Raw genomic sequence first — 12709 nt, 5'->3', positions numbered from 1 at the left:
GTTTTGTGCGCCTGTCCAGAAGTTCTGGCTTGAAGTCTGTGCGGACCTATCAACATGGCTAAAGTGTAGCATTCCTGCATGCCCCACACTGTGCATACTGGGTGACTTAGACAACATCAACGTGGAATTTAGCTTAGCACACATGATCCTCACAGTGTTATGTATAGCAAAGAAAACTATTCTCATGAACTGGAAAGCGAAGAACAATCTGTGTATTAACCAGTTTAGAAATTTTCTTTTAGATTATATTAGCATGGAAACAATGTCTGCTTCCTCAAAACATCAATTGGCTGAATTTAATTCTCTCTGGTCCCCTCTGATTAGCTTGATCACATAGTGTTGGTGGTGGGTTGCTGTCCCGTCGCTCTGGGCGGTTGGGTGTGTGCTGGGGGGGGGCTGTGTGGCTTCGGGCGTCTGGTGGTCTCTCGGGTCGTGGGGACCGGGTTGGTCATTGCTGGGGGGGACTGTGTGTCGGGCTTGGAGGGCAGTTTTGGGGGCTTGCGGGTGGGGCAGTCTTGCGGTGTGGGGCGGGGTCCCTTAGGGGCCTTGGGGTGGTGGCTGCTGGCTCTGTACCGGGTGACGGGGCCGCTCTGGCGTGCGTGGTGGAGCTGGGCCTGGACCTGGTGGCTTGCCGCTGCCTTGTGCCCGGGGCGGGTCCTGCCTGTGCCTGGGGGGTCTTGGTTGCCCTGGACATGCCACAGTATGCGTGGGTTGGTGCAGGTCCTGGTGCCGGCCTTGTTGCTCTGGGAACTCCAAGGTGTCCGCAGGTGGTTGTTTTTTTTAGGGTGTTGGGGCGTGCGGTGAGGAGGAGGGGGTCTGTATGGGGGTGTGCTTTTCCCCTGTTGGGGGGGGCCTGGGGGGGCCTGGGTGATGGTGGGTCTCAGGCCCGGGCTGCTGTGACTGGTGTAACCGGGTGATTTGTTTGTTTGTTTGTTTGATTTTTGTTGTTGTTTGTTTGTTTTTGTAGAGGTCCTCTGGGGTGGGGTTGGGTTGAGTGGGGTGGGGCGGGATGGGTTCCTTCTGGGGATACAGTAGCTCCCGGAATATGGTGACTGCAGGCCCCGAGCCTGGTGGACATCAGGCCCTCCTGCCCTGTGTTGGGTCCCAGGTAGCGGGGATGCCTATTGCAGCCAGTCTCTGGCTGCCCTCTCCGGGGTGGGAGGGACCAGGAGGATGAATTAATTATTCTGCTAGTTAATATATTGTAAACATAAACAATAAACAATTATAAAACTTCCCTTGGCAAAGCAAATCTGTTTGGCATAAAGGTATTCAGACTACAATTCTGCTGCCATAATGCACAATTCCGGATTTTGATATAAAATGAATTCCTTCACTCAAACCAAGTTAAAACTGCATTTTCCTTCATATTTATCCATGTCTAAATAGCTTTGAACAAAAAAGAACGTTGTACTTTGCAGGATAGGAAACAACAACACTAAACCTTTAGGAATCCGGGAATAAGCTTATTTTTACGAGTTCTACACAATTTCGGATTTTGATATAAAATGAATTCCTTCACTCAAACTAAGTTAAAACTTCTTTGTCCTTCATATTTATCCATGTCCAAATAGCTTTAAACAAAAAAGAACGTTGTACTTTGCAGGATAGGAGAGAACAACACTAAACCTTTTCAGGAATCCGAGAATAAGCGTCGTTTCACGAGTTCTACACAATTCCGGATTTTGATATAAAATTAATTCCTTCACTCAAACCAAGTTGTGATATGTCTATGCAAGGACCACATATTAAATGGATTTGTATCAATAGGAGTTGAAAAAGGAGCTTGCTCCGTTCACTCCAAGCATCGACCCGGTACTGCAGTGCCGCTGGGAACGGTGCGCTCTCCTCTGCTCTTGTGAAAAAGCAAACAGCGGTGCAGGATGGAAGTTTCAGGGAGCCCAAGATGAAACTTTCTTTTAGTCTGCTGAGAAAAGAGAGTGAATGCGAAGTAGACTTTAACACGGCTCTGGGAGCGAGCCGAGTGCGGGCTAACCAGGAGAATTGCTTGAAAGAAATGCGACACCGAATGAGCGGTCAGAACAAAGCCTCAATACGGTGTTCCTGTGGTGTTTTTATAAAATGCGGTGAAAATAAAGGTGTGAATGCCCCATAGAAAACTAAAAGGTGGAGCGGAAGTGTTCGGCTGCAAGAAGGTGTGAATGTCCGACTATATTTGGTGAAAAGCAGGTGAAGCAAGGTCTGAATGCCCAACCTTACATCATCAAAAGCGAGATCAGAGGTTTTTGGCTGCAAGAAGGCCATAGTTTGCCAAAAGCGGGTAAGGTGCGAATGACCGACTAAATATCAACAAAAGTGGGGGCGGAGGTCTTCGGATGCAAGTGGGTGTGAATATCCCACCATACAAGTATGGTGGAGAGGAAGCTGTGAATGGCCGACCATAGTTTGCAAAAAGCGGGTGAGAAAAGGTGCGAATGTCTAACCATACATGATCAAAACAGGGAGCGGAGGTGTTTGGGTGCGACAAGGTGTGAATGTCCACCCATAATTAATGAAAAGCGTGCAACAAGTAGGTTCGAATGCCATACCATACATCATCAAAAGCAGGAGTGGATGTGTTCGGCTACAAGAAGCTGTGAATGTCCAGCCATAATTACTCAAAAACGGGTAAGAAAAGGTAGTATTGCCAGACCATAAATGATCAAAACAGGGAGCGGAGGTGTTCCGCTGTAAGAAGGTGTGAATGTCCGACCATAATTGGTAAAAAGCGGGTAAGAAAAGGTTAAAATACCCGACTGTACACAATCAATAGCGGGAGCGGAGTTGTTTGGCTACTAAAAGGTGTGAAAGTCCGACCATGGTTTGTAAAAAGCGGGTAAGAAAAGGTGCGAATGCCGGACAATGTATGATCAAAAGAGGGAACGGAGGTTTTCGGCTGCAAGAAGGTCTAAATGTCCAACCATAATTTGTAAAAACCGGGGAAGAAAAGGCTCGGAAGCCCGACTATACACCATCAAAAGCGGGAGCGGAGGTGTTCAGCTGCAAGAAGGTCTGAATGTCCATCAATAATTGCTAGAAAACATGAAAAAAAATGTTCGAATATCCAACCGCACATGATCATAAGTGGGAGAGGAGGTGTTCAGCTTCAAGAAGGTGTGAATGTCCACCCATAATTCCTCAAAAATGGGTAAAAAAAAAGGTGCGAATGCCCAACCATACATCATCAAAAGCAGGACTGGATGTGTTCGGTTACAAGAAGGTTTGAATGTCCGAGCATAGTTTGTAAAAAAATTTCCAGTTCACTCCATTAAATGCTTTTTCTGCATCTAGAGAGTCGATTGTGGTTTCCAAGTTGTTGATGGTAGAATAGTCTATGAGATTAATGATCCGGTTTGTGAACGAACTGTTGAGCCTACTGCTCTTCAGCCTGTCAAATGAAACGTAGAATTTAAAACGTGACAAATGAACGAAGACCCAAGCAGTTGAGTCGTAAACTAATCAATACTGTTGCCTGTGCGAGGACCTGTCAGTCGAGGAGTTGAGTCATGAACGAATCAATACTGTTTCCTGTCCTGCTGACTGAGCTTATGAAGCTGCCGCCTGCCATGTGGTGAGGAAGGGTACTGCATGAAAATGAACGAATCACTCACTGAGACAACTCGTTACTCCCGAGTCTTATAAAAATTTTGTTCATGTCGAACGAATCGCTCACGAACGACACATCACTATCTATTTGACGAGTTATGCATGAATTCGGATTTTGCAATAAAATTAATTCCTTCTCTCAAACCAAGTTCAAACTGCTTTGTCCTTCATATTTATCTACTTCTAATCTAGTTTCAACAATAAACAACCCCACATCATATTTGCTCTTCGCCCAAAGATCATTGGGCACTTCAGCCAACATGGGTATCGAAGACAAATCTTTTTCAGATTAAAAACATGCTTCAAAATGTGATTCTGTGGTAGGAATTAAGTCCACAGTTCTTTGACAATGCATTGTACTCAAAAATATTTTTTTGTATGCTGACAATCGTTCAGAAAACATCAAATTTGGATCAGCAGGTGAAACGGTCCAATCCGTTTCTTTCTGACATGTAGCAACAAACTCTCCCACACCTTGTCAATGCCAGTGTGTAGGTTTGGCCAAGGAAATGTGAGGGCGAGTACCACAAACATTAAAAAAATCGAATTGCTCTGGAGTGAGCGACACAGCCAATAAAGTAGGCGCACATATTTTTTCACTTCTTCTCATAGTCATTGTCAGGCCCCAAAGAAATGTGTGATCTTCAGTGCAAATCAGCAGGTTGCATGAAATCAGAAAGGGGTGAAACTAACGCTTTTGCTTCTTCCACTAGTTGTTGTGAAAAAGGAGAGCTGGGAAGTTTCCACTCATAAGCATATGTAAGTGCAGATGAATCAAACTGCACTGCTGTGAAAACTTTGTCAGGCTGTAACATAACGTTAATACCCTCTGGTGTAGAAGTTAAAATAATGCCTAATTTACACATGAGATCACAGCCCATTAGGTTAATGGGACACAACTCTGATAACAAAAATGAGTGTTTGAAGGAGAGCCCATCGGGAGTGACACACGCAATGGACGATGTCATTTTCTCCTTCACAACCTGGCCTGATGCAGACATAGAGTAAACGTGGTTTCCACTTAACTTTGGAGGACAATCAAACTCCCCTGACGTCACTACTGATGAACATAAGTTCCTATATTCTGAGAGAAATATCTTTGCTCTAGGACGGAACTACCATGCAAAACTTTACTACGTGAATCACAGTCGGTAAGCGTTTCTTCACTACACAGAGCAGGAAAAATGTGTGAGTGTGTTTGTGCTATCACCCATTAGTGGAGGCTCCGCTGCCGCGTGACGTCCAGAACCTGCCTCCCACCCTCAGTCAGCCTTTGGCAAAATTTCATCACTTTTCAGCTGTGGACAGTCCTTCTTCCAGTGTCCAGTCTGGCCACAGTAAAAACAAATATTCGGATCATAGCTCTGGCGTGGCCCATTTCGACCTCCTCTCTCACACGTCCACGTCTTCGACTTCGGCCTCGTCCTCTGTTTACACCAACTGCGTAATACATGGTCATGGCTGCCAAATGCAGCTCCTTTTCACACTTGTCCCTTTTGGTTGTCTTACGCGTCTCAACTTGGTTCTGAGCATGGCGAGCATATCGGCGAACGTCAGCCAAACGAGGACCCTCATACCATCCCATATAAATGTTCTTTACTTCAGTGGCGACATCTGGCATGAGGCCTTTAATTATTGCATCGCAAACTGTGGCCTTCTCTCAGCCAAACACCTCTGATCTCGCTTTTCATGATGTAAGGTTGGGCATGCAGACCTTGCTTCACCTGCTTTTCACTAAATATAGTCGGACATTCACACCTTCTTGCAGCCGAACACTTCCGCTCAACCTTTTAGTGTTCTATCACACCTTTTTTTTCACCGCATTTTATAGATTATGGTTGGAAATTCTAAACCACTGTCATCCGAAGACCTCTCCTCCCGCTTTTGATCATAGATTGTCAGGCATTCGCACCTTGTCTTACCCGCTTTTTACAAAATTTAGTCGAACATTCACACCTTTTTGCAGCCGAAAACAGTTTTTTGCAGCCGAATTTGGGCATTCGAACCTTTTCATACCCACTTTTTACCAACTATGGTCGGACATTCACACCGTCTTACAGCGGAACACCTCCGCTCCCTCTTTTGATGGTGTATGTTCGGGCATTCGAACCTTTTCTTACCCGCTTTTTACAAACTATGCTCGGACATTCAAACCTTCTTGTAGCCGAACACATCCACTCCTGCTTTTGATGATGTATGGTTGGGCATTCGAACCTACTTGTTGCCCGCTTTTCATTAATTATGGGTGGACATTCACACCTTGTCGCAGCCAAACACCTCCGCTCCCTGTTTTGATCATGTATGGTTGGACATTCGCACCTTTTCTCACCCGCTTTTTGCAAACTATGGTCGGCCATTCACAGCTTCCTCTCCACCATACTTGTATGGTGGGATATTCACACCCACTTGCATCCGAAGACCTCCGCCCCCACTTTTGTTGATATTTAGCCGATCATTCGCACCTTACCCGCTTTTGGCAAACTATGGCCTTCTTGCAGCCAAAAACCTCTGATCTCGCTTTTGATGATGTAAGGTTGGGCATTCAGACCTTGCTTCACCTGCTTTTCACCAAATATAGTCGGACATTCACACCTTCTTGCAGCCGAACACTTCCGCTCCACCTTTTAGTTTTCTATGGGGCATTCACACCTTTTTTTACACGGCATTTTATAAAAACACCACAGGAACACCGTATTGAGGCTTTGTTCTGACCGCTCATTCGGTGTCGCGTTTCTTTCAAGCAATTCTCCTGGTTAGCCCGCACTCGGCTCGCTCCCAGAGCCGTGTTAAAATCCATTTAATATGTAGTCCTTGCATAGACATATAACATATTAAACTGATAAGTACAGATACTACACTTGATCTTAGCCAAAAGGCCGAGAAGCGATAACTGTCCACTGGTTCACGTCCGAGGGCCCTTCCTGGCACAATGCGCACTTGTAGCGGTGTTCGTTTTATGGCCATAGTGTCACTTTGCACCTCCGCCCACCCGCTGCACTGAGCACTCTTCAACCCTTTTAAATGGTATAACTTTACACTACCGCACGCTCCAGCGAGCACCATTCAAGCAACATCGGCACAGTCGCAACAAGTGAGGCGACTCTACTCAGAGAAGTCACTCTGCACAGTAACAAGATTTCTTTTGCACAGACAGAAAGGGCTTCACCCGCAAAGGTAAAGCCTGCCAAAAATAGAAACAATTCATTAGTGCTGCTCTCCACGGAAGTCTTTAGTAAAAGGCGAAAGACTTGTACATTATGAAGAGAAACCAGTGTATGATTATCCATCACTGCGGGAGCAGGGCATCAGGCTAGTTGGCATAGCCACCTTCCCCATGGTGAGCTTTGCTTGGTTGAGACGCTTGCTCCCCCCCCTTGCTCCTCGGCTGACCAAGTAGGAACAATCGGGCCCTATTCGATGGCTGCCTTGTCTTTTACTCTGTGCAAAAGACAAGGCAGCCACAAACAACACGGGAACACCGTATTGAGGCTTTGATCTGACTGCTCATTCGGTGTCGCGTTTCTTTCAAGCAATTCTCCCGGTTAGCCCGCACTCGGCTCGCTCCCAGAGCCGTGTTAAAGTCTACTTCGCATTCACTCTCTTTTATCAGCAGATTAAAAGAAAGTTTCATCTTAGGCTCCCTGAAACTTCCATCCTGCACCGCTGTTTGCTTTTTCACAAGAGCAGAGGAGAGCGCACCGTTCCCAGCGGCACTGCAGTACCGGGTCGATGCTTGGAGTGAACGGAGCAAGCTACTTTTTCAACTCCTATTGATAAAAATCCATTTAATATGTAGTCTCGCATAGAGGACATATCAGACATTAAACTGATAAGAACAGATACTACACTTGATCTTAGCCAAAAGGCCGAGAAGCGATAACTGTCCACTGGTTCACGTCCGAGGGCCCTTCCTGGCACAATGCGCACTTGTAGCGGTGTTCTTTTTATGGCCATAGTGTCACTTTGCACCTCCGCCCACCCGCTGCACTGAGCACTCTTCAGCCCTTTTAAATGGTATAACTTTACACTACCACACGCTCCAGCGAGCACCATTCAAGCAACAACTTTGCACTCCAGCTTCGAACATCGGCACAGTCGCAACAAGTAAGGCGACTCTACTCAGAGAAGTCACTCTGCACAGTAACAAGATTTCTTTTGCACAGACAGAAAGGGCTTCATCCGCAAAGGTAAAGCCTGCTAAAAATAGAAACAACTCATTAGTGCTGCTCAACGTTGTACTTTGCAGTAAAAGAAAGAGCAAATCTAAAGTTTCAGGAATCCGAGAATAAGCTTACTTTCATGAGTTCTTCACGATTTCGGATTTTGCTATAAAATGAATTCCTTCACTCAAACTAAATTAAAACTGCTAAACCGCTAATCTGTTACATACAAGGCAGATGTCAAATTCACCGAAATAGGATCTAAGGGTATTTGGCCAATCGAGCTGTAGCAGCTTCGGTAAAAGAGTATAAGTTGAAGAGTTTGTGAATAAAGGTGTGCGCACACATAGTGAGTTGTAGGAAAATAGGCAGGGAGCAATGCCGGCTGGGGTATATGTTCTTGTATGTTGTCTGACTGTTTGATTTGAATGTGTTGTGTAAGTGTCCTGTTGAATGTTACATGTTTGGGCTTTGACACGCTTCACTGTGGTTGTTAACTGTGTGGTGTGTCCTGAAATGTTATATGTTTGGGCTGTGTGACATGCTTAATGCTTTTCAGTAGCAACCCACTTATTCATATATAGCAACTGACAACATAAGAAGTCCGGACATACTTTGATAGTAGTTGTAGTAGTATCCTTATTGATAATAGATAAACTAATTCATAGTGATAGAACAGTAGATGAACAGGTGCCTGCACATGTCTCATGAAAATAAAATGGGTGTATGATTGCTGACGGCAGAGCAATACTGCCAAACTTATGAGTTCTTGTGGCAAACTTGATTCAGTGCCTTGACGTGTATACGCTGTTTCGCTGACTTGTCACAAGAAACAAAGTGTGTTTGATAAGATCCGACCATTTTATTACGGGAGGATCAGTATGTATGGATTCTGATGTGACTGATAAACCCATTCGTATCTTAAGCATAATCTAATACGTGAGACAAGGCCCTGGCACACAATCAAAAAAAAAAAGAGAGAGAGCGGTTTTGTGTCCCCACAGTCCATAATGTAGAAAAGAGAGAAAAAAGCCTTTCTGATTTGGTGTGTGTGCTCACAGTGCAGAGTGTAGAGAAAAGAGAGAAAAGAAAGCCGTTTTGGTGTCACGGGTGTTGTGACTTACACACACACATTTCTGAATTGAGAAAGGAAATTATTTTAGAGAAAGCACTAGAGTTTAGATCCCACATTTGTTGATAGGCATTCATTTAATTTTTCTTTTAATCAGTTTTAAAGTGAATACTAACTGAGAAATGAAAAAGGTGAAGAGTTTAGAAGCTTGGTTCAAGAGCAAAACTTGGTTTATGATCAGCTGAGTCTCTAAACAGAACAGCAAAGGGCTTCATCGAACATTTAAAAAAGATTCAGATTGTTAGGATATCCAGAATTTATAGGAATGGTGGTGATTACTCTTATTTTCTAGAATGGAAATAACTGCACCATGTCTGTTTTATGAATTTAAGGGGCTAAAAAGTTTTGTTCTCGTTTTTCTATGATTAACCGAATGTATGTGAGAGTCCAAACAGACAGAAGGGTTACGGCCGAGCGCTGGACCTTCCAAAAAAGATGAGACAGGCTGGACCCGTGCCATACTAGTTAAGACCTGCCTGTGGATAACAGGTTCTTTAAACTCTCACACACACAAACTCACACACGTTCGCACACATACACACACATTCTTGAACTTGCTGCAAGATTAAACATTTGCATTAACTGACTCCAGCAACTCTGAGTCTCATTGAGAGACTTTTCTCAACAATTGGGTCCTCAAACCAGATCTCAACGTTTTTTCCGCTTTCCAGGGTCGGAGCTGAAACCGTGCACGGGGGAGTCCAGTACTCCTAATGAAAGACCCCCTGCTGAATTGCGGTAATTAGGGGCCAGTGTCCACTGAAAGGGGGAAACAGGGACGAGATCGTACTTTTGAATCAATGGCCAGAAGCCATCGGCAGTGCAGGCATCAACAATAATGGTGTTATTTCACCCATTAACACTTAAGGTACCTCATGCAGTGGCTGTGATATGGTTACTTAACAAAATATCTTTACCAGACATCTCTCCTACATAACAGTTCTTCTTTCACAGCCACACCTTGTTGTCGAGAGATGTGCTACACTTAATCCATCCACACTGCTACCTACCCCACAGATGGAAAGCCTCATGATTGCATGTCAGAAATAACCATCAGTGTTTTACCCAGGCCAGACTTAACTGATATACGTTATGAAAATGCAGAAATAACTATATTTATTCAACAGGTCAAGCAAAAAACCCTGATGGCACAAATGCTACAGGATTTGCAGTAGTAACAGAAACTGAAGTTTTCTTAAAACACCAACTACCAAAAAATTACTCTGTTCAAGCAGTCGAATTGGTAGCTTTAACTGAAGCTTGTAAATTAAATAACAAAAAGGTTGTTAACGTTTACACTGACAGTCAGTATGCCTTCTCAACTGTACATGTGTTAACACAGCATTGGAAAAACAGGTATGTTGACATCCACAGCTAAATGTATAAACTACAAATATTTTAGCATTATTAGATGTTATTCAATTGCCATCTACAATAGACTCGTATGAATGACCGGAAGGAAAACCATACTGCCAAAGAATTTGTTTAAATATGCTGCAGTATTGAGCCACGGACCATGTCATGTCTCAACAGGAGGGATGGAAGCAATAATGAACAAGGTTTTTACAGCATATGGTTTTACTAATTATTTAATTTTTTTTTTAGAATAAATAAATGAATAAAGTTTTGTCTAGCAGGTCAAATATGTGCAAAATACATTCCACAGGGCAATCTAAGACCAAAACGAAGATAATTCCCTAAGCCAGTGTATCTTTTTCAACATATTTGTTTGTATTTCATTATTTCATTATTGTGTAGATTTCATTGAACTAAATTAATGTTAAGGGAAACGATTCTGCTCAGTGACAACAGAGGTTTTTACCAAATGGTCTGAAATATTTCCATGTGCACAAGCAGATGCACTCTCAGTAGCAAAATCACGCGTAAAATAACTCATTTCTAGATTTGAAATTCCTGAAAAGATCTTCAGTGATAATTTGACACACTTTGTAAACTATGTCATCTCACTGATGGCAAAGAACTTAAAATAGATCTTAGAAACCACTGTGATATAGAAGGTTTCGCTAACACATTGGAATTGTTTTACTATTTACATATGCATGTGCAGTGAAGAATTGCTTGCTGCTGATAAATGCAAAGAAGAACAGCTTACACATAGATGCTCACATATAGGCTGCTGAATGCAATGAAGACCTGCTTATCCAGTAAAGTTCAATGTCAATGTGTAATATTCAATTAGGATTTGCAAAACAGTGAAGTTAAACAATGAATGGGTCCATAGTCGGTATGAGAACACTACAGGAATATTTACCTGGGTGTACGTTCAAACAGAGATGAGAAAATTGCGATAAATTATTGTTTGTTTGTTTGTTAGTATGTATATGAATGTTATGTGTATAAACTGTGTTGAGTTGTAGTTACTCAGTAGTGTCTCAGTGAAACAACCGACGGGGGAAGCCTTGCGGTGACAACAAAAGCAGTGTTTTACTGATCAGTCAAGTTGCTCCAGTGTACTCCATACAAACTGGTTGGCTACTGAAGGGATAGAAAATGGGGAATACTTGTTTTAAAGCAAACAAGGAATTAGATGGGAAAAATACATGTTTTAACGGGACCCAGACAATGTTATATAGATGTCGCCACTGAAGTAAAGAACATTTACGTGGGATGGTGTGAGGGTCCTCGTTTGGCTGACGTTCGCCGATATGCTCGCCATGCTCAGAACCAAGTTGAGACGCGTAAGACAACCAAAAGGGACAAGTGTGAAAAGGAGCTGCATTTGGCAACCATGACCATGTATTACGCAGTCGGTGTAAACAGAGGACGAGGCCGAAGTCGAAGACGTGGACGTGTGGGAGAGGAGCCACGCCAGAGCTATGATCCGAATATTTGTTTTTACTGTGGCCAGACTGGACACTGGAAGAAGGACTGTCCACAGCTAAAAAGTGATGAAATTGGGCAAAAGGCTGACTGAGGGTGGGAGGCAGGTTCTGGACGTCACGCGGCAGCGGAGCCTCCACTAATGGGTGATAGCACAAACACACTCACACATTTTTCCTGCTCTGTGTAGTGAAGCAACGCTTGCCGACTGTGATTCACGTTGTAAAGTTTTGCATGCTATTTCCGTCCTAGAGCAAAGATATTTCTCTCAGAATATAGGAACTTATGTTCATCAGTAGTGACGTCAGGGGAGTTTGATTGTCCTCAAAAGTTAAGTGGAAACCACGTTTACTGTATGTCTGCCTCAGGCCAGGTTGTGAAGGAGAAAATGACAATGCCCAGTGCGTGTTGTCACTCCCGATGAGCTCTCCTTCAAACACTCATTTTTGTTATCAGAGTTGTGTCCCATTAACCTGATGGGCTGTGATGTCATGTGTAAATTAGGCATTATTTTAACTTCTACACCAGAGGGTGTTAAGGTTATGTTACAGCCTGACAAAGTTTTCACAGCAGTGCAGTTTGATTCATCGGCACTTACATATGCTTATGAGTGGAAACTTCCCAGCTCTCCTTTTTCACAACAACTAGTGGAAGAAGCAAAAGCGTTAGTTTCACCCCTTTCTGATTTCATGCAACCTACTGATTTGCACTGCACATCACACATTTCTTCGGGGCCTGACAATGACTATGAGAAGAAGTGAAAAAATATGTGCGCCTACTTTATTGGCTGTGTCGCTCACTCCAGAGCACTTCGATTTTTTTAATGTTTGTGGTACTCGCCCTCACATTTCCTTGGCCAAATGTACACACTGGCAGTGACAAGGTGTGGGAGAGTTTGTTGCTACATGTCAGAAAGAAATGGAGTGGACCGTTTCACCTGCTGATCCAAATTTGATGTTTTCTGAACGAT

General features: G+C 43.7%; 2 non-coding genes and 2 pseudogenes across 2 annotated transcripts; 1 reads left to right on the top strand and 3 right to left on the bottom strand.

The window, feature by feature from the left end:
- Nucleotides 1-1699: 1699 nt before the first annotated feature.
- On the top strand, nt 1700-1849 carry LOC140287078 (U2 spliceosomal RNA; annotated as a pseudogene).
- Nucleotides 1850-6384: 4535 nt separating this feature from the next.
- LOC140287076 (U2 spliceosomal RNA) lies at nt 6385-6494 on the bottom strand (annotated as a pseudogene).
- Nucleotides 6495-6769: 275 nt separating this feature from the next.
- LOC140287039 (U5 spliceosomal RNA) lies at nt 6770-6883 on the bottom strand. Its single transcript, XR_011911411.1, has one exon. It is a non-coding gene; the product is annotated as a U5 spliceosomal RNA (small nuclear RNA).
- A 411-nt stretch (nt 6884-7294) lies between these two features.
- On the bottom strand, nt 7295-7484 carry LOC140287069 (U2 spliceosomal RNA). The gene has a single exon (XR_011911437.1). It is a non-coding gene; the product is annotated as a U2 spliceosomal RNA (small nuclear RNA).
- Nucleotides 7485-12709: the final 5225 nt, after the last annotated feature.

The sequence above is a fragment of the Leuresthes tenuis genome, unplaced genomic scaffold, assembly GCF_036924035.1.
Source record: "Leuresthes tenuis unplaced genomic scaffold, fLeuTen1.0.hap1 SCAF_108, whole genome shotgun sequence".
NCBI lineage: Eukaryota > Metazoa > Chordata > Actinopteri > Atheriniformes > Atherinopsidae > Leuresthes > Leuresthes tenuis.
The sequence above is the reverse complement of the archived record's forward strand: the minus strand, read 5'-3'. Positions and strand labels throughout refer to the sequence as shown.